Here is a 26,908-nt window from a genome sequence, read left to right as displayed (position 1 = left end):
CCTAATCCTTGTTTTCATCACAAGTAATGACATCAAGTAGGAATCATCATATACAAAACAAAAATGTTTAAAACTTTGGGGTACAATCAGAGTGGCAAAAAATAACATTCAAAAATAAAAATCTCACTCCCTTGGCTGTTTTGAATTATATTTTTCCCACCGATTATATAAATATGAAAGAGCTCAGTGGATGTTTCTGATATCCTTAGTTAACTTAAGATCTGCTTCCCTGAGATCTGTAGATATCCTGATCTAGAAATCAGAACTTAATTCAAAGTAAGAAGAGCAAGACAATGATTTATTGCCCCCCTTTTTTTTTAATTGTCTAAGGTTGTTGTTGTTGTAGTTGCTGTTATTTTCATTGACAAACATGAAATTCTTCCGGTAACTGGTTCAGTTCTCCGACCTCGAAGCTGAGCGCATGACACAGGTTGGACCAATCATATTACCTCATTCCCTGAGCCACAGTGATTGGTGCAGAGAGGGGCACGTGGCCCAAGCTGGGTCAATCAGAATTGTTCCCTGGAGTTTGTTATACTGCAAGTATCAGGGAAAACAATCCTTCTTTCCTGGGTTGGTAAGGATGTGACCTCAGTCTCCAGCGTGTGCAGTAAAGGATTAACTTTGCCCTAAAGAGGTTTGGCCCTTTTGTCCCCAGCTGCAGGGCTGTAATTTCTAAGCCCTTGGAATGTTCTGCCTGTAGGAGTGTCTTTGTTTACTTGAGGCCTTGAGCAATGCCAGATAGTCTGTGCTAACAATGTAACTTTTGGTGGGGTCCTTGGCACATGTGGTACCACTCAAGCTCTAGAGGGGTTAGAGACTAAGGGTAGTCACGTGGATGAACAGAATGTCCGAATGGCCAGCTCCCAACTCTGGACAACAAAGCTTGGGTGAGTTTCCCTGGTTGGTAATATTCTGTGTGCATTGCTATATATCGTTGCTGGGAGAAATATATCATGTTCGCATTATCTGCTGAGAGGGAACTGAAACTCCATGCCTGGTATGTCCTAGACCCGGGCCTATGCACCTCCTCTCGTTGTTGATTCTAATCTGTACCCTTTCACTGCGATAAATCGTAACCATGAGTGTAATGGCTTTTCTGAGTTCTCTGAGTCCTACTAATAAATTATTAAACCTGAGGGTGGATTTGGGGACTTCCTGAGCATTTTCCAGAGCATGTATTTTCTTTTTAATTTTACTTTGACTTCCGGGATACATGTGCAGAACGTGCAGGTTTGTTACATAGGGATATGTGTGCCATGGTGGTTTGCTGTACCTATCAACCCATCACCTAGGTTTTAAGCCCCGCATGCATTAGCTATTTATCCTGAAAGCATCTGTTTCCTGCACTACTAGAGAAAGGCTGAGAGAGTGAAGCAAAGATGAGAGATAGTAGGATGGATGAATGGAAGGAGAGAGAAAGAGAGAGAGGGAGAAAGAAAGAGAAAGAATAGCATCATGGGTCTGGCTCTAATCCTTGAGCCTCCTGAGGGTGCATTATTTTCTTAGCTATTTCTTTGAATCTTTGCATTTTCTGAATATACATCCAATAATCCTCTCTCACTCCTTCAGATAGCTTACATTGCATTTCTGAAAACCTTTAACTGTATCATTTTAAAGTTTCAGTTATATTTAGCTAAAACCTATCATTTTTTACCCTTAGAGAAGTGAGTGTGGTTAAAGTAAAACCAGGACAAAATAAAGTCTTGTAAATATTTTTACAACTCTCAATAAAGTTATTGAAAATATATATTCATGTGAAGTGAATTAATCTAGAAATGTGGATGTCAACCTGACAGGCCATTTTAATCCCCAAGTTATTTCTGAAATGCTGTTAGAATAAGAGATTTGGAAACAGAACTTAGTACAGGTCTGCTGGTTTTATAATTTTTGTAAGAATTTTCTAATATATAATTTTCTATATCTTGAACTCTCAGAATAATATTACTTTTGTTAGGCAAGAGATAGAATTCCATTACTCTAAAAGACTAAAGCTAAACTATTGTGACGCTGCTCAAAGAGATTATTTAAACCCGAAGAGATTGTTTTAGAGAAAATTTTACATTATTCTACTACTAAATCCCAAGTATTAGCCCACAGAAGAAAGTTAACAAGTATATCCTCTATAAACTCTGTAAACATTTAGACAATTGCATTATCCACATTTTTCATTCTATTGATGGAAAATGGATCACACTTATTACATGCCTGATGCTAGCCTGGGAATTGCAATTGGATTTCCGTTATTGTATCAGAATTTCTTGGACTTTTTGGAAACAAAAAGGAACTTTCTTAATTTGATAAAGTATCTACAAATACTTAAAATGAAAAATCATATTTGATGCTGATGTGTCAGGAACATTTTCTATAAGGTGAAGAGTAAGACAATGAATTCCACTGTCTTATTACTCTGTCTAGGTCCTAGACAGTGCAATACACACAAAAAAAGAAATATAAACTATAATTATTGGAATGAAGAAACTGTCATGATTACAGGTAGTATAATTTTTTAATAAAAATTTTCAATGAATTTTGGCAACTTGATAGATATAAGGTTGATATATAAGTATCAATACATGTACCTGATTGTGTCCCTAAATATCAGCATGATCAATTAGAAAATGTATTCTTTAAAGGCTTCTGTGCCCAATAAGCACCAGGTATCAATGAGTAAATGTGAGAAATGAATGCCCTGTATGAAGAATATTGTACAACAGTGTCAAAAGACACAAAATGACACACAGATATTTTATTTTGTTTTTGAGATGGAGTTCCATTCTGTCACCCAGAATGGAATGCAGTGGGGCGGCCTCAGCTCAGTGCAACCTCTGCTTCCCAGGTTCAAGAGATTCTCCTGCCTCAGCCTCCCAAGTAGCTGGGATTACAGGCACACGCCACCATGCCTGGCTAATTTTTTTGTATTTTTAGTAGAGACTGGGTCTTGCCATGTTGACAAGGCTGGTCTCAAACTCCTGACCTCAGGTAATCTGCCCGCCTTGGCCTCCCAAAGAGCTGGGATTATAGCCATGAGCCACTGTACCTGGCCTTAGATATTTTATATATGGGAAGATTTATTTTCCTAAATAGATCAATTATCCCAAAAGTAATCTAAAACTTTAATTAAAACCCCAATAGAGATTTTTCTTCACAGAGCTAGTCAGTTCATGTGGAACTAGTTAATTCATCTGGAAGAATCAAGAGCCCCAAATAGCTCAACTTAGTGATTTTGAAGAGGAAGAGTAAAGAAAAAGCACAGCGCAGTTAGAGACTGATGTTAAAGTGATCATATTCAAGACAGTGTGCTGGTGGTACACTGGTAGAGAAATAAAGACTCCAGGAACAGACCTACAGAGATACGAGAATGGATAAGAGATAGTCTTACAGATCAGTGGGGGGAAATGGGCTTTCCATACAAAAAAGTAGATATAGATATCATATATGTATAAATAAAATAAACTTCAGATACTAACATTTGGAAGCAAACCTTTAACATTCTTAGACAGAAAAGGAAGAGAATATGTTTATGACATTATGAAAGGAAATCATTTTTAAACATATAAAAAGTATAAATCATAAGTCAATTAATAAATTTGATTAAATTCAATGTAATCTCTTCTATTAAAATTCTTTTCTTAGGTTGCATATACCCTAAAATATTTTTAAAATCCTACATCCTGGGAAAACATATTTTAATACTTACAAAAGAGTTCATATTATGAACGTAGAAATTCTACATGTTTATCAAAGACAAATAGTCAAAGAGAAAAATGAGCAGAAGTTAGGAAAGACCAGTCACAACAGAGGAAACCTGAAGCAACAATAAATGTTTGAAAAAAAATTCATCCCTCTCCCTTGCTTTGACATTAGGGAAATACAAATTAAAATGATGAAGATAGTGTTTCCAACGCATCAGAATGGCGAACAAAACAAAACGAAACAAAAACTCTGATAACACCAAATAACACCAAATATTGGGGAAAATGTGAGGAAAATGGAGCTTCATATACCACTTTAAGGGCTGTAAATTAGAACTGACACTCTGGAGAATGACTGACTCCATAATATGTAACAAAGCTGGAGATGTTCATCCACTATAACCAGCAATTGTACTTCCTTATTGTATTAGTCTGTTTTCACACTGCTGACAAAGACATACCCGAGACTGGGAAGGAAAAGAGGTTTAATTGAACTTACAGTTTCACCTGGCTGGGGAGGCCTCAGAATCATGATATGAGGTGAAAGGCACATCTTACATGGTGGCAGCAAGAGAAAATGAGGAAGGTGTAAAAGTGAAAACCCCTTACAAAACCATCAGATCTCGTGAGACTTATTTGCTACCACCAGAACATACTGATTAAAACCACATACTGATTAAAATTATTTCCCACCGCATCCCTCCCACAACATGTGGGAGTTAGGGGAGTACAATTCAAGATGAGACTTGGGTAGAGACACAGAGCCAAACCACATCACTTATATATACAGTAGAGAAAACTACACCATTATAGCTTGTGAGTGAATAACTGGAAACAAGCTAAATGTATGTCAATAGAGGAATTAATGAATATGGTATATTCCTGCAAGTAATACTATGCACCAGTCAGACTTAATAAGATAGAACTCTCTGTAGTTCATTGGCCTTCTATAGTCTCTATTCTGCCCTCCATCCTTTTACTATTAGTACATTGGCATCCTTTGGAGAATTGGCACTTGTGATTCCCTCTCTCAGGAAGATTCTTTCCCCAGAAATTGTTCTGGCTCATTTCTGTGCTTTGTTTTGTTTTCTGTTCTTACGTCATTTCCTTGGAAAGCCCTTGTGTGAAAATACTACAGAACATTGCACCTCCCCCATTCTTATCATCCCCTGACCTCCTAAATTTGTTCCCAGGTCTTCTTTTTGCCCTACAAGATTACAAGCTGCATGGTGGACAGCACTTTGTTTTGTTCAGTAAAGCATCTGAGTGATGCTGGATGTATTTGTTGAAGTGATACATAGACCCCTGTACACATTTGAAAGTTTATGTGCTCCCTTCACCTGCTCCTGGTACTCCCCCTCACTCAGATTACCTTGTAGAAATGGACCCAGCAGATCCTTCTTCCTACTGCACATCTTCTCACAGTACTAGAAAAGCAAGAGGAACGAAGAGCACAAGGGCAGCCTGTGAAAGTCTCCAACCTCCTTGCTTCCTCACAGCTTGCTCTCCTGGACCCTTCCACAAGGCTTCAGTAGGCATGGATGAATGTTCTATCCAGGACGAGGACTGTGTCTAGCTGGGGAGCACTGAAGGTTCCCTTCTCTGTGAGATGCCTGGCAAATGATACAGCAGCACCCCAAAATGAAAAGACTGTGCTCAGATCCCAGTGAATTTATCTGCCTCTTCTTGCACTTTCTGCAATATCATCTATGTTGGAAAACATCATTTAAAGCCACCATCTAGCTTAATGTTTACCTCCCAAGGGTTGGAAACGGATGGTTGTTAAGTCCTTCAGACAAGGTGATGTTCAACTGCTACTCTTCTGGGAGGGATGCCATTTAGTGGGCTGCAGGGTGCTGACATAAACTGCATCCTGGGAGCCCGAAAGCCTTCAGTACCTCTCTACTGACCTGGGGTTTACCTTGTCTTCTCTGGGATAGGCTGGAAGTTTAATCTCCTCACTTCCTTAAATTATATGGCTAAATTTTTATTGAATTACTTTTGTCAGTGGAAAGACTACAGGCTTTGAAATCAAGTAGACCTGGGTTTGAATCATGGCCACATTACTTCCTAGCCATTCAACCTTGGGCAGGTTATTTAATTTCCCTTGATGCTCTCTTTCTTCACCTAAGTTAGAGGGGTTATAATATATCTTCTGTCTCTAGGTTTGGGTGTTGATATAATAAAATAGCAGATGTAAAGCACCATACTGCTCTAATGCGGATAGACAAAAAGCATATATTTTGACCTGGCTTAAATCCTACTTCTCTCTGTGGATGTCTTAATAATAATTTTTGTTTGTGTTGTTTTTGAGATAGGGTCGCATTCTGTTGCGCAGGCTGGAGTGCAGTGGCGCAATCATGGCTTACTGCAGCCTTGACCTCTCAGGCTCAAGTGATCCTCCTGCTTCAGCCTCCTAAATAACAAGGACTATAGGCATGCACCACCATGCCAGGCTAATTGTTTGTTATTTTGTAGAGACTGGGGTCTCCCTATGGCACCCAGGCTCGTCTTGAACTCCTGGGCTAAAGTGATCCTCTGGCCTCAGCCTCCCAAAGTTCTGAGATTACAGACCTGAGCCGCCTTGACTAGCAATAATTATTTTTGGTACAAATCACACATGACTACATTTTACTGAATTTCTTTTTTTTCCCACTAGCCTGGCGCTGTGAGTATTTTGTCTTTCCCCATTTAGCTTAGTGCGGCAAAGAAAGTAACAAGTGATGGTAATAATTGATACTGCTCACGTCTTCATGGAAATCTCCTTGCAACCAAATAACTTCCTTCCAGCCACATGTGTGAGCTAAATTTACTGAGTAAAAGAAGAACTAAGAATGAAACAAGATGGGAGGAGATTGTGCCTTTGGATATTGAATATCCTGACCTGGGAGAGTCTGAAACAAAAATTAAGCATTTAACTCTTCATTTTGGAGAATTTGCCCTAGCCAGCATCAGAATCATATTGATATACTTCTACTAAACATCAACACATCTGGAGACCCCTAATCCAAAATGATCACCTAACGGTAAATGAAAGACACCAGACAAAGCTTACTTCATTTTGATAAATAAGGACACCCTCAGTCATTAAAGGTTAATTTGAAATAAAACAACAAAAGCCTTACCCACCTCCCCATGTTTCAGAGTCTGTATGAAGAATGATCATGTTTACTATGTTCTTAAATTGGTTGTGTTCTCTTTTTATGTGAAATCTTCTCTGCTTGCTCTTCTGCCAGCCAGTGCAGTGAGGCAAGGGAAACTCACACAGGCTTAGGGGAGCTGGACCTGGGTTCAAGTCATGGCCCTGACGCATAATAGATGCATGACACCACCTACCTTTACCCATGTCGCAGCTTAGGAAACTGAAGCCCAGAGAAGTTAGTACTGGTCTTGCAAAAGTCTTCAAGGGATGGCTGGGCATGGTGGCTCACGCCTGTGATCCCAGCACTTTGGGAGACTGAGGTGGGTGGATCACGAGGTCAGGAGTTCAAGACCAGCCTGACCAACATGATGAAACCCCGTCTCTACTAAAAATACAAAAATTAGCTGGATGTAGTGGCCCATGCCTGTAATCCCAGCTACTCAGGAAGCTGAGGCAGGAGAATTGCTTGAACCCAGGAGGTGGAGGCTGTGGTGACTGTGGTGAGCCAACATTGCGCCACTGCATTCCAGCCTGGGCAACAGAGCAAGACTCCATCTCAAAAAAGAAAAAAAGTCTTCAGGGGATTAAACCAGATAATGATAATGTCTATAAAAAGTCTTGGTTGTAAGAGACTCCAAATAAATAGCTGCTGCTATTATTATTACTGCTCCTATCTACTCTTCTTCTTCCAGAAAACAATTGCGCAGGGCGTCACTCTCTGCCTCTCTATATATTAAGAAGCTAAGCAATGTAAATAGTCTAATTTAACACACTGTGCCAAGGACTGTGGATGCCCCAGAAATTAGAGATTTTAGTAATTTATTATTTTTAAGTGTTCTTGTGGGGTACATCAACATAGCTTTAGCTCGGTAAACCGGTTGGTTAACTTGTTTAACTCCCCAATCTTTATTCGTGGTTACTGCCATCCCTTGTACTTCTGACTTCAACTTGCTGTTTTCTACTTTCATACTTTTATATAGAAAATGTTCTCCTTTTGGCTAGGCACGGTGGCTGATGCCTGTAATCCCAGCACTTTGGGAGGCCAAGGTGGGCAGATCCCCTGAGGTTGGGAGTTTGAGACCAGCCTGACCAACATGGAGAAACCCCGTCTCTACTAAAAATACAAAATGAGCCGGGCATGGTGGCACATGCCTGTAATCCCAGCTACTAGGGAGGCTGAGGCAGGAGAATCACTTGAACCTGGGAGGCAGAGGTTGCGGTGAGCCGAGATGGCACCATTGCACTCCAGCCTGGGCAACAAGAGTGAAACTCCATCTCAACAACACCAAAAAAAAAAAAAAAAAAAAAAAAAATCCTCCTTTTTCAGGCAGTTCAGGTTCTTTATCTACAGATGCTGAAATCTAATCTTCTAAAGATAGTTTTCCATGATGTAATCATCATTCCTATACAGTGGTCATCAACTGGGGGTGGTTTTGCCTTGAGGGGACATTTGGCAATGTCTGGGGATATTTTTGGTTGTCACAAAGGAGAGAGGGCGTTGCTTGTGGCATCTCATGAGTGGAGGTTAGGGATACTGCCAAGTACCCTGCAGTGCATAGGACAGACCCCATAACAAAGAATCATCCATCTTCAAACTTTAGTAGTGTGGAGGTTGAGAAGTCCGGAGGTATAGTGACCCCAGACTTTTTCAACCAACCTCAGACATTTTGGGGAATGAAAAAATCACTCTTAACAATTAAGCAGAGACAGTGAGTGTAAACTGGGACTATTACTGGCACACAGGGATCTATGGCCCCCTATCTTGAGTTCCTTTTCTTTTGCACTGCTGAGATATTGCTCCAAAGCATATTATTAATTTGCCTTCTTGACTTGCTTATAGCTGTTCTCACCAATTAGACTCTTATGTAGCCCAAACCAGGCAGTGTGGCTTCTGCAACCTCCCCTTCTCCTTCTAGTGCTGTATACAGAGCGCCTACTTGATAAATCTTCTTGATTGACTGTGCTTATTTATAATCTCTGTTCACAATTGGGTCCTTGACAAAACCTACTATAAACTTTTCAACCATCAATTATATGATACATCAAAAAATGTGGGTGAAGTGATGGAGAAGAAATCAACAAGTACCATTGCTCATAATGTAGAGAAGATTCCACCTCTTACGATGTATAATTTGATGAAATATACTAAGCAAGGTGCAATCCCCTTAATTGGTACTCATTTAAATTACTCATGTTTACTGTAAATGTTCTTACTGCACAAGATGTGTTTCTATTGAATTAGATAAAATTTTATTGTTGAAAGAGTGGTTTATACATGTGAAATCCACAAAAATATATCAAGTTCTCCAAATTCTGCCCAGGATATGATGGGTGCACAATACATACTAGTTCCTTTTGCCTTCCCATTGCACAGGACACTTTAAACATAATTTTAAGCCATTTAATTTGGTTTCATATGTTTTTGAAATATTGATCTGAGGGGATATTAAAGTTACTGAGGTGGCTAAAATTGGCTGGTATGCTAAGGTTCTCACATAACCAAGTACCACAGCCTGGATGGCTTCAACAACATAAATTCATTGTTTTAAAGTTCTGGCGGATGTAAGTCACATTTAAGGTGTCGGCAGGGTTGGTTTCTCCTGATGGCTGTGAGGAAGGGAGCCGCTGGAGGCCTCTGTCCTTGACTTGAAGATGGTGGCTTTCTCCCTACATCTCTTTATATCATCAATGCATGCATATCTCTGTTTCTAAATTTCCCCTTTTTATGAAAACAGCAATCATATTGGATTAGGGTACACCTTGGTGAACTTCTTTTAATTTGATTACATCTGCCAAGATCCTATCTCTAAATAAGCTCTTATAACTGGGGGGTTAGAAATTCAGCATATGAATTTTGGGGGAACACAATTCAACCCATAACAATTGGTAGTTAACAAATTGCCATAAACAGATTATAAGCTAAATTAAAATTTTGTAGAGAGAATAATTCTATATACCTTACTATATATAAAGAGAAAGTTGTGGAGTCACTACCATTTGGAATATAAATGATGAACTTGTGTTATTGTAAGCCACTGGAAAGTACATGATAGTCGTTGATCTTTAAAAACATTATAAAGAACTTTCCAGAGAAAATTACATGGATCAAAAATGTCAGCATCTTTCTTCTGAGCATGTGAACTCAAAATACTTTGCCTGCCTTTTAATTTAGTTTTTTCCCTCCCCAAATCTTTTGAGATGAATAAAGGACATGCTTTAGGTGACAAAACAGAGGTGCAAAAAATTGCAAGATCATTTGTTTCACACCATCTTCATTTTCCATCGTCAGAAAAATATTTGTCCTCTGTGCTTGCTTTATTGGAGGCATGTCTGCCTGACCGGTTAGAGCATGAATAAGATTATGGGATTCCACGTTTGTTGATCTTTAAGTGAATTGTATTCATGAAATAATCGGGGCGGAGGTGGGTCTTGAGGGAAGCCCAAGCATCTACCAGTCTGGGACTTGAGCCAAGTGAGAGCGCTGGCTTTTTTTCAATGTGAAAGAGACTAGATAGCTGCTGCCGTCTGCCTGCTATCTCAGGATGGGAGGAAGAAATTTAAAAAATGTATAAATTTGTATCTATATGTATTATATGAAATATAAAGTATTTCACATCTATTTGTCTGTCTGAAAAGAACGTTGGACAGGGGACTGGGTTCCAGTCCCCTCCTGCCACTAAACTTACTAAGTGATTTTAGGCAGGTCCCTTCACCTACTGGAACTGCTTTATCAGCTACACATTCAAAGTTTTAGCCTGGATGCGGGGCAAGGTCCCCAACAACCTGAGAACCTCATGAGGGAGAGTGTTCCAAGTATTCAAAGTGATTTTCATGTGGTTCATGGTAAGGATACATTGGTCTTCAAAGAACCTTAATTCTGTAACCTTGTCCCTAACATATTTAGTTACCTCTGTAAGACTTGTTTGGGGTGGGACTGGGAGCGGGGAGGGCAAGGAAGTGTCAGTGTTTTTAAAACAAAAGGAAGAGTTCTCCTCTGGCCTCCTGCAGACCTCCTCACCTTGCAGACCAGCTGCCTTTTGTGTCCCCCACCCCCACCCCTGAGTTTCCACTCCTGGAATAGGCATCAGCTCTACGGAGTTTTTATGCTGTGAACTCAAAATTTCCGGGGCAAAAATCTCTGCACCCAGGGTTTGCCCCTTCTGAACAGTTTCACTCATTCTTTGAGGAAGGGAAGTTAAAAAGATTGGGGTCGAGGCCCGGAGTATTTAAACAGAGGCCTCTTTATCTTCTTCCCCCCTACTACCGCAGGGCAGCCTCCGAACCTTATCAGAGTGTCATTAACAGGGACAGCTGCTGGTAAACAAGGAGGATGTCGACACCAGCGCCTCCGTCAACAGGAATTTTAACTTTAATCTGTCCCTTACTTAAAGAAACACTCCTCTTATTCTCTCTCTCTTCCTCCCTCCGTGGTGCATCATTTATTTATCTCCATCAACTTTCAGATAGAAGACTGGCATTAACTCCGGAAAGCCCACTGGGATAGAAAATTAATAAGGTGCTAGGGACATTCACCTTGGGTCAATTCGAGGGGACGCGGAGAAAAAGGGAACTTGCTGCGGAGTTCCCTGCTTAGCTGGAAACCGATCCTACATATTTATAAAGGTGAAACTGGAGGGCTGCCAAGCGCCTGCATTTAAGTGATTAACAAATGTTTCTCTTTAAGTGGACACCTCTTGTTCTAAATATATTTGACAAGAATGCAAAGAGTCATCTGGAGGGCAGAGAGGGCGAGCCCGGGCCTCCTCTCGCGAGGCGGACAGGCTGGCAGGCCCGGCTCCCTGCTCGGTGCCAGCCCGGTTCACCGTCGCCGGTGGGCAGGCTGCCAGAGCCAGCGGCTCCCCGCTGTTTAACGACAATGGATTTACTGCTTCTCTGCATATTGGTGTTATTTTGTATAAACAAGGTTAACACTCCTTTTAAATTAAATGCACCACCTGGTGACTGAGTGGGTGACCTTGCCAGCTCTCTTCACCTGGCTCGGGGAAGCTCAGGCTTTCGCTCCAATTTCAACCTGTGGCTCTCCTTGGAATTTCTTTTGCCTCTCATTTAAACAGAGCTCCTGGAGGAGGTTGGCCGGTGCCTTGCCCTCTGACCCCGCCGTAGGGGACGAGACCCGATGGAGGTATTAGGGGCCCCTGCGGCTGAGCCCGTGTCCAGGCACCTTCCACGTGGCGCAGGGCGGATCAAGGCTTGCCCGGGGCCAGCGCGGGGCTGCCGCCAGCACGAGAGCCTCGGGGACCGCCCTCCGCCGGCAGCCGGTGTCACCGGAGAGTGACAGACGGTCTGGTGGGCCCTGCCAAGGCAGCCCCTAAATAGAGATCTCCAGAGGGGGCAACACCATAAAAAAGGTTCTTTGTGTTTCACTCTAGCGTGGTATTGCTCTAATATAGAGCTCGGCACTTTCCCCACCCTCTAGGAATTCGAACACCTGGAAAAATTCTCCTGGCTTTACATTGGAGGAAATTTAATGGTGTAAACAAACTCTGCAGGGAACCCCCTTTGATTCGAGAAGGCAGTGTTCTGCCGTGCAGCGCTGAGCCGAAGGGGCTTGGAAACGACTTTGCCTGAGAATGTCCATTCGGCAAACACTTTAAGGATGACTTGGAGTTGTTTAGAAAAATTTAGGTAGACAGCACCGTCTTGGAAGCATCTAGAAACTTCAACAGAAATAAGCTTCAGTTACTGGTTTAATTACAGACATCAACTTGCTAGTTCCTTGCTAACTGTCCATTTCACAATAGGGCAGAATTTTTCAGGGGTCTTTGCTGTGCTTCTATAGCTTGATGAATTGTAGACCGGTTTGTCAGCCTTATTTTAGCTCGGCAAATAAGGAAATCAGACCTGGGAAGGTGAAGTGACTTCCCCGAGGTCACCTGACCCAGAAGCCAAGACTCCAGGCCTGTAAGTTCTGTGTTGTTGATGCCCTTATTGTTTCCTGTGGAGTCCTGCTACCCACAAAGTAAGCTGTGAGCTGTAAGTATAGAGAGTTTTACTGTTAGCAGCATAGATATAGCTGGGTCAATAGCTTCTGCTTAAATAGTTTTCTTAGTAGCTCAAATTGGAATGATGGAAATGTGTCTTTAAATAGGCAAAGTCATTCCAGTGAGTGATATAATTTTACTTGCTAGAATCCTAATAATTTTATTAAAAATAAGATATGGAATGTGGATTTATTCATACCTTTCAATGTTTGAGGTAAAATGTGTCCTTCTTTCCCAAAATCTATCTAATGAGTACATTTTCTGTGTGTGGTTGGGGGAAGAAACTGAAGACAACCTAACACGAACAACATGCATTGTCTATACACAATAAGTGTTGTAGCCTGTTTCTAAAGACATTCAATATTTAGTGTGGACATCACGGTGCTAGGTTTTGAGAACACAAAGATAAGACACAATCGGGAACTAGATTAGTGAAGGTCCGAGGAAATTAGTGTGTACATAAAGAACCACTGTGGGTACAGAGAGTTCAGTGCAGGAGGCATCTAACTCCAGGTGTCCAAGCTGACTTCGCAAATAGTGCTGTACCCTAGGCAATTCCATTTGTGTTATGTGGAACAAGTCACAACAGACATTCACCTTGGCTCATACAGTGATTCCTGTATGCTAGGCATTGTCCTAAATGCCTGGCATAATCCTCATAACAACTTTCTGAAGCAAGAAATGTTATCAGCTCTACTTTACAAATGGGGAAACTGAGGTGGGGCGAAATTAGGTAACCTGGTCAAGACATCACAAGGAGGAAATTCACATCCAAGCAGGCTGCTGCCCCTCTGTGGTTCCGTGTTCATTGTCTTGGTATTACCATATGCAGGCATTACTTTCCTCCCTTCAAACACCCTGCCTTCTAGGTACTAACTATCCCAATAAAACATAAACTTTTCACTTTTAAAAATTATCTATTGCCAGACATTGTTATGGACTTTATATATACAATGATCTTACTATCTTTTTCCCCCAACCCTGAGAAGAGATAGATACCATTTCCTCATGTTACAGATAACAAGACTGCCACATAGCTCAGCAGCTGCAGCAGTGACTTCCTTTTTATCTTATTAAATAACTTCATTGAAACTAAATTCTTAGAGATCACCGATTTTCTAGGGTGGCAATTATTTCAAATATTCTTTTCTACTGGACCACCAAATTCCCAGGGTTTTTGTTTGGAAGTAGAAGGCACAGAGGCTGTCGTGGAAAACACACAGCAAACAAGACAGCTCCATAAAAAAAAATGAACATCTTTACCCAAGGGGGTTTTGCAGAAATTGCAACAGGGATTAATTATTGAAAACTGAGGTTGTCGGGAATGCAAGAGGTAATTTCTAGCTCATCCAACCCTGTAGTAGGATTTCCTTAGAGCAAATAGGTTTCTTTTACCTTTGGAAGGTAATATAATATTATAGTAACATAGTATTATTTATTATTTTATGTTAACATAATTTTATATAATACTAAAGAAGATTGGGAAAACCATGAAGAAGGGAATAAAAATTTATCGAAAATTTCATTACTGCAAATATTTTTGACATTACTCCTTCCAGCGTTTTTTATCAACACATATAAATTTTGTTAAGGAAAAAAGTGTGTATAAATACATACATGATTAGGATAACTGTCATGCAGATTTGAATGCTACTCTTACCTTGATAAACATTTTTTCACTCTCAAATGTTCTTTAAATTTTTCATTTATCATGATTACAAAATCTTATTATAAGTATTTATTATAGTTTTCCATAATCCAGATTAATAATTACCCCATTCCCGGACCTATAGGTTATTTTCAATTGCTGCTATTAAAAATATATTGCATATGTATTTTCGCTATATATCAGAAAGCATTCTTTTTTGTTGTTTCATGAGAAATGTGAACATACATAGCATGAGTGAGTTTGGAGGAGATAGGATAGGAATGGGAAGTTGAAGTATTTAGAAATTTTGTTGGTCTGTTGTTTCACTTCTGTAAAAAATAACATACAATACAGGTATATTTATGTACATGTGTATTTACTTTTTTTGACAAAAACAGACAATTATGTTACATTATCTTCTGTATTCCACTCTGAGACTTCCATGGTACTTTATGTTGCTGCCTCTAGGGCAGGATTTCTGATTGTTGGGTGTTAATAGGCAAAACAAACAAACAAACAAAAAATATATAGTGGGGTTGCTAGAATTTAACATACCTATCATGGTTTGGAATTACCCTAAGGGAGTCTAGAAATTCCAGTTTGTCAAGTATCCAGTCTTGTTTTTTAAGAACACAGGCTAGGAAAAGCAGAAGATTACTGTACAAAACTTTTACAAGAATTTGTGAAGTCTGGAGTAGTAAGAGCAAATGTATAAGAGTACGTGGTTCCCTTAGGACCAAAAAGAGGAGTGAATTTGTAAGGCATCTAACTTTCTCTTGCTTGAATGAATCTGCGTCACTATCTTAAACTGAAGTATTGTTTAACCATGTTCAATTCAACTTCTTCCAGAGGGAGAGGAAAAGGCCCACGACCTGCTTGTCAGGGCTCCTGGATCACGCCCTGCTGCCTGCTGACCTATACCGAACTCAAGCAGTTCTTCTCGCATGCTCACCTGTTAACCCACCTATCAGCCTACACCTCAGACTGCTGGCTGCTCCCCATTGAGCCTGAAATGCTGTGCTATCTGCCTGTACCCTTTTGCATAAGCTGGGGTTGGGTTATCTCAGATTTCTACTTGGGCCTGGTCAAGATTGCCAAGTACCTCACTTCTTCTGTTCTGGTCCTCATCCTGTGTTCCTGGACAAAAATAATATTTGAGTAGAAAACTTTTCTACTTGTTGACATAGTTGAACAGATTTTGCTTTAATGAGATGAAATGGAGCCTAAATTTATCTGGAAATGTGTGGAATCAGTAGAGAGAAGTAAACACAACTCGAGGAAAGCAGGAAACCCCTGTGTACAATCCAGCTTTTTCACTCCCAGGGAGTTGGGCACGATTGTAAAGAATGATGCTTTCAAGCCTGCCAATAACGGAACACGTCTATCCATTGTGGATGGGCTTCTGTTGAGAAAACTGAGGCTCCTTTTCCTTTTTGCCCAAGTAGAGAAGCTCTTCACTGCCCTAAGATCCTGCTTTCCTACTCCCATGCCAGAGCAGGAAAAGGTGAATATTTTTCACACATAATAGCCTCATCCACTCCTATGGGGAATGAGATAGTTCCTGTAGGGTGCTAGTGGTGGCATAAAATTACAGCTCACTTGAGAAACAGTTGCAAGTAAAGAAATATATACATTTCCTCTATTTGTCTTTCCTGTTTGTGTTGTCTAAGTTGCAAACAACAGACTCCACTTTGGCTAGATTAAAGGGAAAAGAGGTTTAATACAGAAAATTAAATAGCTTATAGAATCACTGGGGAACTAGAGAAACAGATTTAAGGCTAAGCTTCCAGAAACGTATCCCAAAACATGCCCCCAAACCGTGACACTGACACGAAGAGACAGTTGTCATTGCTGCTTTATTGAACAGAGGACTGAGAATTTTTCTACAATCATTGCTGTTCTTGGCACTGATGGAAGCCAAGCCTGCCTGGAGAACTCAACTTTGCAACCCAAAGCTGGTGGCTTATGTGGCTACCCCTACCAGCAAAATGGAAACTCCACCAGGTGTCTGAAACCAGTTTTCACGGTGTGTATCCTGCAGGTGGCACGTTGGGAAGATGCAAGGGAGGCTGGGAATTTGAGTCCCGATTTCCAGATTGTGACTGTAGGTCACAGTGAAGATTCCTTAGCTTTGCTTTCAAACATACACATCAATCCAGCAGGAAGATGTCTTCCCTATTCTAGACATGAACTTGCAACCTAGTAAACTGGTTAAGAATATGAGCTTCAGAATTAATCATTCATGGATTTATGTTTTCTCTGTGATTGTGGGCCAGTCACTTTCCCTCTCTTTCTTTCTCATCTGAGCCTCAGCTTCCTTCTCTGTAAAATATAGATAATATTTCCTTAGAGGTGGTATGTGAAACAAGCATATATGGAAATCCTCAGCATAGTGTTTTTATAATGTAGTGAGCATTCAGTGTATGGTGGCTCTCATTCCAGTTACTAGTAATAAGAGCTGAAAGTTTATAGTCTAAAAGAGAAAAAATATACTTATAACCAAAACTCATAATGCTAATAATAATAGGAAGAATCCTACTAATAACAAACCAGCCTTGAACCAAGCCACCCAAGCTCATCTTAACGTTTCTTGTAAGAAATTTCAGTTCATACAAGGGATTATATGGCAATAGCTGAACAATGGGAAAGTTTGAGGTCGATGCTTCCTCAACTGTTTCCAAAATAAACAGTTACAGGAAGCTCACTACCCTGTGCATTAAAGCGTGGGGGGAATAAGGAGGGGGCTCTGTTACTCTAAGCTCACTACAGGAGACGTGGGAGCAGATCAATATATGGTTAAGTGTTTTAGCTGCACTTTTATTATGTTTGACAGCGCTGACAACATAGTATGCACTGAATAAAATGACTGATGTACACATTTCTCCCGCATGCATACTGCTTCTATTTTTCGAACCTCCTGAGTGAAAGGCAGTCATACAAAAAGCATGCAGAGTGGGAGTTCCAAGTGGCTAGGGCCAGAATTGCCCACGGATTCCAGATTTCCAGAGTCACAGAGAGGAACCTGACTACCCGAAGCAGAAAGAACAAAAAGAGCTGCATGTTCAGTAGTTAACAGGAGGATGAACTGGGAAAGGCATGCTTAGATAACGTAGCTACATTTCTTTATCATCAAGTCCTATGTCTTTCCCATAATGTGGGCAGTGCTGATGAGTGAAAACATAAACAAGCACATCTAAGTACACTGTAGATTTACATAGTACAGGGCTAAACTTAAAAACAACAATAAAAAATGCTGTTATTCAAGCAACTTTTCAAAATCCTATTTAGATGCCACCCAGTTCTACCTCTTCACTGACACCCAGATGTTTTCACTTGGATTTGAGGCCCTGGCAGGCAGCATCCAGATGTTTTGAGGGGGCAGAGGAAGTTCTTTCATTTGTGGCAAATTTGAGAAGTGAAGATTCATTGACTCATGTAATATTAATCTTCCTACATAAGGAAATTGGAGCCAAGCTGTTTGCCCACTTTCCCAGTTATGTGTGGGGTCATTGAACTGGGGTGGGACAGTGGGGAACCCCTTTGGCTGGGATTTTGTGCAGATGGCACTGAATTCCACAATACCACAGTTTCTCATTAGCCCTGTGCAATTCTTTTTATTCACTTCAAGACCATTTAGTGGAGAAGGAAGAAGCTGCAGGCCTTTTGGAGGAATTTCCTTGTGATTCTGGTCCAGTCCACCACCACCATCTCACTTAGAATCCTGCAATCCTTCCTAAGTATTTGTTCTGGAATTCAGTTGCTCTGTTACTAAAACCCCTCCTAGTTCTCACCTCGCTCAAGGTTCTCATCTCACTTAGAAAAAGGAATTTTTACAAACAAATCTTTCCATTAGCATCATAATGTTTTTCATGCTTGGCTCTGACTCAGTTTCCTTTCACTTTCTGGGAGCCTTTCCTCACCCTCCTACCTTGCTCACTCTGCTGTGGCCCTACCATCTTTCTGTTACTCAAACTTGCTTTTCACCCTCCTGCTTGGATGAATGAGCAGAGTCATTGCCTGTAGTGTCCCCTTTTTCCAAAATGTTCTTCCCTGGATATTCCCTGGGCCTGCCACATTCCACGCAGGGCTTGGTCCAAGGCTTAACTCATGGGCCTAGACCCACACCTAGCACAAGCTGGGCACTGAATCAGCAAAGACTTGGAATGCATGAACACACTTATTGTTGTTCTTTGTGTTTTCATGTGGTGTTTGAAAAATTTGCTCATACTGTATGAAAATCACTGAGTTTTTTTTTTTTTCCCCTCAAATACCTGTGTTCTTGAAGATTTAGGTGAGGAATAAAGTGAGCAAGTTATTTCTAAAAGTTTTCAGAGCAAACATTCCATAATCAGAACAGGATCAAGGATTTTGCCTTTCTGTGGCTTCTTTGGAAGGAATAAGTGTAGGTCCTCAGGCCACCTCATCAAAAAAAAATGATTAGTAGACATACTACATCTCTGTTTTCGGAAGTGATACTTTAGTGTACTTTGATTTGTTTAAGAGCTGAGCTTACAAGGAGGTATGAGACCATTTCTGTTCCTACCCTCCCAGCTCCATTTATCTGCCTTTCTGTGTTTGGGGTGACATTAGATGCATAGGGCTCTCCCTTGGAAATTTCCCATTAAAATATTGTTTTTTAAACGCATAGGTATAATTTGACCTCTTTTGGATGTTTAAATTGAAAATATGTGAAGAACTTAAATCCTTTTATTTTTATCCTCTTCTGTTGTTGAAGTCTTCTGCTGTTTGTACTTTATGATTCTACCTTATGGCTTCTTCTAGGCCAATTCCTCATTGCTCTGGTCCATTGGGGTGACTGAAACCTTAAAATAAGTTCTCAATCAACATGTGTAAACCAAATGAATGATTATTTGGACCCCAATTTTGTAGCAGAATAGTCTAAACTTGCTTACTTGTGAGGCCGAGGTGGGTGGATCACTTGAGGTCAGGAGTTCGAGACCAGCGTGGCCATTGGAGATGTGGTGAAAACCGTCTCTACTAAAAATACAATAATAATAATAATAATAATAATAATAATAATAATTAGGTGGGTGTGGTGGTGCATGCCTGTAATCCCAGCTACTCAGGAGGTTAAGACAGGAGAATTGCTTGAACCTGGGAGGCGGAGGTTGCAGTGAGCAGAGATTGTGCCATTGCACTCCAGCCTGGGTGACAGAGCAAGACTTTGTCTAAAATAAAATAAAATAAAATAAACTTGCTAACTTCCAGAGCTAAATCTAGAGAATAGGAATGCATTGCTTTAATATGATTCAGAATTTCTTAACAGTTGCTAGGGCATGTTTTAGAAGAAAGTGATTGCTTTCATATGTGATAAGATAACAAAGGTGATAGAGTGAATATATTTCCAAAAATGAATGTCTATTTCCAATTTTCCAGCTCTGTTTGTCAAAATGGTTTCTCTCTCAACAAGATTATTATTTCCATGTAGAAAAAAAGAGCAGGGATCTGTTAAAAACTGTATGTAATACTCTAAACAACCTCGGGGTAACCAAGTATTAGTTGCGGATAAACGTATTCATCATGGCACAAGTGTTGACCTAAATCACCTCTGATTATATTAAAGACAAAGGAGGGCATTTTGGAAGTGCAATTGGGTCTGCAGTCCTTGACACAGAAACACACTGACTCAACACCTTCTTACGCTGGAGACTTATGCTTGACAATTGCCCTTCAAGGATGAGAAAAATCCCGGCAAGGCGCTGTCCTTGGTTTGAATGACGCCCAGAGAAAAGAAAAAGAAAAAGAATATAAATCTGATTTCTTTTCCATTTAAGCAGTTTTAATGCTTCCAATGAAACAGAGAAAATAAAGATTTATAATTGGGAGTTCAAGGCCATCCATAGCTTCTCTCCTGAGCTTCGTCTCTATATGTAGATTTCTTGAGTTCTAGCACTCCAATGGTACCATGTTTGCATCTTTTTATTTTGGGACCTTGATGGAATAAATGGAGATATGTAGTCTACTAGAGTATGACAGATAATGGATAGCTCGTCACTTACAATTAAAACAATCTTTTTTGCAGCTAATAATTATACTAGAATTTTAAATATGCTACCTCTTCCACCAGATGGTCTTGAATGATGCTTCCATCTACTTAATTGTGCTTTTTGTAAATCAGTTGCATAAAATCTTTTGATGCAGTTTCAAAGATCCCTTTTGTAGAATCCACGGAGATCATGTAATTGGCTGAGAACAACTATCCAGTCTGAGAGGATGACCTTTTACCCTCTACCCAAAAAGAGCACTCCAGAGAGAAAGGTGCCGTAATCTGGGTTTAAGGCTTCTTACCATCATGTGGAGAGCCTGTTTCCTGTGCCACACACAAACAGTGGCAAGAAAGCTCAGCTTCGACATTAATTTAGAACTTTCCATGTTGCTTTTGAGAAAATCCACTCCTTAAAGAGGAAGAAAGGACCTCACCCCATGCCTCCCTCTCTCGGTCGAGATGCCCACACATGGACCCTTGGAACCAGTTGCAGGCAACTGTGAATTGGGAGGAAGGCAAGAAGAGATTAGGACTGAAAGAGGTGAGCATGTTCAAGTCTGTTTCCAAAATAGCAATAGCAAGATGGTCACCCACTAATTCATTTGCAAGGCTGAGAGTAATGCTGAATCCTGGCTTAGGACACCAGTGAATGGCTTCCCAACAAATAAGTGGACAAAAAGATGACACCACCACCTGAAGGAACTTTTAAAGCAATGAACGAAGCACCTTGAAAAGTTAAATTTTGGTTGAGAGACACGTCCCCAAAATTAAATGAAAAGGTAGAACTTGGCTTTGCAAAATTGATGAAAAATGGCAACGTATGCTACAAAGTAAGACCCTTTTTTTGGCTTTTTTTTTTTTTTTTTTTTTCCATGAGAGGCAACAGGGGAAAGTTTGGCTTATGTTTTCTATCAGCAAATACTTAAAAATTACTGGAAACATTCCCATAGGCTTTGTTTGTTTTTGAGAGGCTTGTTTTTCGTTTTTCCATGAAAATTAAAATTCCTAGTGTGGATTCTATAAATTTGAACTTTTGAAAACTTTCCCTTAGCATTTGGTTCAAAGTGTAGCTGGCACTTCCATGTGACAACAGCAAAATTTCAGTTCTGCTCTTCTTCAGAGCTGCATGTTATGGGTTAGATAAGTAAACTTGGCTTTCTCTGTTCTAACGACAGTGTGTTCAGGGAAGCTGGAAGAAGAATGGCTCCAGGGTTCCTGTCGATGCCAGATTTCACCAGCGCTACCCTGCTTTTATCTGTTTTCCACACAGAGCTTCCATAAAGGTTTTCTTTTTCTTTTTTAAAATTGTGGTAAAATACATATAACATAAAATTTACTATTCATGACACTAACTGCATTTACCATGTTGTGATGCAACCATCACCACTAGAATATTTTCACCACCCCAAAAGGAAACCCCATACCCATTAAACAGTTACTCTTCATTTTCCCACTTCCACCAGCCCATGGCAACCACTAATCTGCTTTCTGTCTGTATGGATTTGCCAACTCTGGTTTTTATATTTCATATAAATGGAATTATGCCATATACATAGCCTTCTATGTCTCACTGCTTCTACTTACAATAAATGTTTTCAATCGAAGTTCATTCACCTTGTAGCATGTATCAAAATTTCATCCCTTTTTATGGTTGAATAGTATTCCTTTCCATGCATATGTCACATATTAAAAAATTCCTTCATGAGTGGATGAACATTTGAGTTGTTCTTATTATTTTGCTACTGTGAATAGTGCTAATACGAGCATTTGTGTGAATGTTTTTATTTCAACACTGGTTTCCAGTTCCTTGGGGAATATACCCAGGAGTAGAGTTCCTAGGTCATATGGAAATTCTCTATTGAACTCATTGGGGAACTATCAAATTGCTTTCCATGGTGGCTGCACCATCTCACATTCCTGCTAGCAATGTCCTAGGGTTCCAATTTCTCTACATCCTTTCCAACACTTGCTATTGTCCATTATTTGGGTAGTTATCTAAGTGTGCATGAACAATCTCATTGTGGTTTTGATTTGCATTTCCTTAATGGTTAATGGTATTAAGCATCTCTTTATATGCTCGTTGGCCATTTGTATGATCTATGTTAAAGTTTTCTTTTTGAGAAAGTGTTCTTCAGTTTCAAAAACATAGATTGTAAATTACATTTAGAATGTGCCAATTTTTCTAGCCCAGCTTGGTCCCTTTGAGAGGTTGCCTGTGGTCCTGAAACAAACAGCACAATCCTGCCAGGTGCCAGTGTCCATGGAGTGAACTCTTGAGCTGCCTGGTTCTACCTGCTAGTGCCTTGCTGTTTCTTGACTTATGTAGCTGAAATTTCTTATCTCTTCTTCCATGTGCCCAATCAGTATTATACCTGTTACATCACGGGCTTGATTTGTAGTTCTGCTCCTTATATTTATCCTGCCACAGAGGCTAGCAGCATGTGCCCCAGAGTTGGACTGTGATGATTTGAATCACAGCATCAACTTCACTTTCCAGTTGTGAGACTTTGGGGAACCCAGTATCTCAGCTTTCTCAGCTCTAAAGTGGCTATCTCCATAGTGCTTGCCTTCTAGATGTGTTGTATTAAATTAGGTAATGCATATACATCATTTGGCCTGGTGTTTTTGAGGTGTACACTCAATAAGAAGTACTTTAACAACATCTTGCCTCTCCCTGCACATGCTAGTCTCCTTGGACTGACAACCTGGTGGTCCCACCTGGGTCCCCTGATAAGACCTAGATAATATGACTCTCTAGTGTTCTTAAGATACTGTTCCTAAAACCATCTTTATTTATTTCAACTTTTATTTTAAGTTCAAGGGCACATGTGCAGGTTTGTTATACAGGTACATTTGTGTCATGGGGGTTTGTCATACAGGTTATTTTGTCACCCCGGCATTAAGCATAGTACTTATTAATTATTTTTCCTGATTATCTTTCTCCTTCCACCCTCCACCCTCTGAGAGACGCCAGTGTCTGTTGTTCCCCTGTTTGTACAGGACCATCTTTAAAGGCATTGGGACACAATAAACAATTTCTAAATATCATGGGAATTAGCAATTTAATTTATACGTTTTTATACTGCAGTTTAATTCTGGGAATGTAATACCATTTATTTCTGAACAGGAAATTTAACATCATCTACTTTTTACTGAGTGCCTAACATGTTCCAGTCAATGACTATACGTGCTTATTATATTATTTCTAATTCTAATAATAACCCTGGAAGTTGATACTATTGTCTCTGTTCAATGGTTGAGGCATAACTGAAGTCAAATGGGAGTAAGTAGCACACCTCAGGTCTCAAGGCAGATTTACTAAGTAGCAAGGTTAAAATTTAACACTCGGTCGCCATGACCCCCCAGTTTTGTGCTCCTTCTTAATCACCATACAACTGATATTAGAGTGAGTTGCTTTAGGCATTTACGAGAATGTTTGATATTTAAAGAAGAAATTCTGAACGTGTGTGGGCCGATAAATACTGTGAATAACCATGTGAAGTTTGTCACTCTCAAAAAACTTCATTCCTCCTCCCATCCTTTCCAGTCCTCTTCCTTGCTGCTCCTGCTCTCTCTCTCTTACTCTCTTTTTTTTTGACCAGATGACAGATGACTAAACAAAATAATAAAATGTGAAGCAAGTTGTGTTTTGCCCATGGAGGTGGAAAGTGAGTGTGTATGATCCATTGGAAGAACTTGGAGAAGATTCCTTAAGAATTAAGAAATTGTTACTTGACTGAATAGAGCGTGTAGAATTCTGATTATTATGCAGATGTATATTCCTGACAAACTGTAATATAAAGCAAATGTTCTGAAAATATGTTAATGAAAAGAAGAAAGTTACACAGGATGTGAAATTCACTTTTGCAATGCTTAACGTAAAGCCGATTATAATATTGAAGTTAAGATTAATTCAGCCTTAAGTCATTCAGATAATTGAATTAATATAATTTATATATAATCTGATTTAATTAGCATGTTTTTAAACATCAGTTTCAACAGAAGAAAGAAAAGTGCTGCCCACTTTATTTTCCTATGGATCTGGAGTGGCAAAATAAATTTTCATCTCGTGTGTCTGCTACAATCTCCCAAATGATTGGTTATTTATTCCTTGTCTGAATTTGCTGACAAGGTCACCCTCGGACCTTTGCAGGTGGCAGTTGAGAGAACTTTGTAGTCACCTGACCTGACTTCCAAATTGTACCATCTACCTGACGCCCAGACATATTTGACTTCCCTCTTGACTTTCTCACTTGTTCTCTTTGCCTATTTATTCTAATTTTCGTGTTATCTTGGTGTATTAGAGCTATAACTCATGTTAACTCTTTTTGAGAATATAATAGAGTAAAATAAAAATATAATGTAATAGACACTGTAATAGGTTTTCTGCAGATTACTTGAGCCTGGAATGTCCCTGGTATGGCAAGGCTTCCAGTGGTAAAGAGCTAGATATGATTTTAATCCCATCCAACAGGGGTGATTGATTCTAATCACCTCATTTCTCTAATATCTTATGCAATGGTATAAGACATGTAACCAAGCAAGTATTGGAGAATGTCTATATGTTCCAGATGTATCTATTTGTAGCTACTCCTATTTAAAATGGCCAGTTGGGCCCAAGGTCAGAGAAACAATTATTATTATTTCCAAAATGTATGCAATGTCAATATACTTGGAACAATAAGTAATAATAATAATACAGATTTCAAATGTAATATTCTTTAAAGTAAGCAAAATAGACAACTTGACCATGCCTGTCAGGTCGGGGGAAGAAAGTACCCTATAGAACCATCTTGTTTTGCTTCTTTCAAACAGTGTCAGAAGTTTAGATGATAGCAGCATCAGTAGAACCTTTCTTTCAAAGCTTAGTGTGAGTTTATTTGATCTTGAGGGGCCCATCTGGATATTCACCAGAGAAGTCTGCTTGTCTGCAAATGAACGTAATTTTGTGTGTGGGCAGGCACAGGATGGGCCACTGTGAGCATGGGGACCGCAGCAACCTTTGGCTCAGGTGCATAGGAAGCAGGTGCTGGGCAGCAGGGAGGAGTTAAAACATCGCTTGGAATGTTCCAGTGAGGTATCATCATGTATGGGCTTAATAAGATGCCGTGACTGCAGAGGATTCTTACTCTGTGGGAGCTGACTCTAGGCCCCTGTTAGGAGATGACAGGAGCAGCTATTCACACATACTTGTGAAATAAAGCTAAGTTACACTCACACAGAGCCGTAGTGACTATAAAGACAGTGTACGCAGCTAGACACTTTTAACTGAAAACACAAATTTTAACAGAATGTTGGTAAAGACATGGAAAATGTTGTTTCCCCATTTCTTGTACACATGGTTTCAGCTCTCACATCTATCCTATCCTGTATCTGTCTACATAATGCCTGTCACATGTCCACTTTGAAACCCACAGGGTATCGTGGGTGGATCTGCGAACTGCTAGAGAAAATTCTGAGATGGAATCACAATGGCATCATGACTCATTTTTCTTTATGTGTATCTCTCTTCATTTTCTTTTCCTCATGGCAGAGTTTTAAGGAGTTACTAGTATCAGGTCCTGAATTCATTTGCTAAAAGTAGCTGCAGGATTGGAGAAAAAGCAGCTATTAACAATAGTTGGACATGACCAGGAGAAACAACACTCAGGTCTCCCGTGGTTGTGGTTCTGCAAAAGTGTGAAGCTGTGTTTGATTTAAAATAACCAAATCCTTTTCTGGAAGGGTGTGCAAAGTTAGAAAGTAAGCTTGTGGAGAAGAAGGTATATTTTTGTATGTTTTTGAGCCGTGCAATACCAAGTTATGTTATTGGAGTGGTCATGTTTACTAACTACTGGGAATGAGTTTCTCTTCCTAAGCTATACACAACTTGGTGTGATGCTGAATCAGAAGACTGGAGTCCAGGGGCCATGGACTTGATTTTCTTTGCACTATATCACGACACCCTCTATTGCTAGCTACAAGGGCGTGTGTGCTGTTGGTGGGCAATAGATACCCATGGCATTAAACATACTGACAAAACTAAGGGTGGAAATAACAGAAGGACATATTCACATTTTTAAAGCATATAAGAATTAAACTTCTGTATAATATTTTTCTAGCAACTGCACATACATAATTAGAAAGACAAGCAACTAGACACTTTAAATTAGAATACACATTTGTTTTCCCCCTCAGGGAAATAAAGTTGGGGGGTGCTACGTACCTTCTTTATTCTGAAATGGACACATTTATTTCTCAGATAAAATTTAGTTAAATAACTTTTTTGGGGGGTAGAGTTACATTGGCCACTGTAGAATTCAATGCTTTCCTTCTGTGTATTTTTTTTTTCCAAAAGATTAATATTTTCTCTGCTAAGCTTTGAATTCAAATGGGTGTTGTCATGGCTTTGGAGCTTTTGTTTGCATCATTAGA

At 39.9% G+C, this 26,908-nt stretch overlaps 1 long non-coding RNA gene across 1 annotated transcript in view; it reads left to right on the top strand.

Annotated features, from left to right (window-relative positions):
* Positions 1 to 756: 756 nt before the first annotated feature.
* LOC144329732 (uncharacterized) overlaps positions 757 to 26,908 on the top strand; it is a 119,982-nt gene continuing 93,830 nt past the window's right edge. Inside the window, exon 1 of the long non-coding RNA XR_013395357.1 lies at positions 757 to 890. This is a non-coding gene — a long non-coding RNA (uncharacterized LOC144329732). The remainder of the gene's footprint in view (positions 891 to 26,908) is intronic.

Source organism: Macaca mulatta, chromosome 7 (assembly GCF_049350105.2).
Source record: "Macaca mulatta isolate MMU2019108-1 chromosome 7, T2T-MMU8v2.0, whole genome shotgun sequence".
NCBI classification, from domain to species: Eukaryota; Metazoa; Chordata; class Mammalia; order Primates; family Cercopithecidae; genus Macaca; species Macaca mulatta.
The sequence above is the reverse complement of the archived record's forward strand: the minus strand, read 5'-3'. Positions and strand labels throughout refer to the sequence as shown.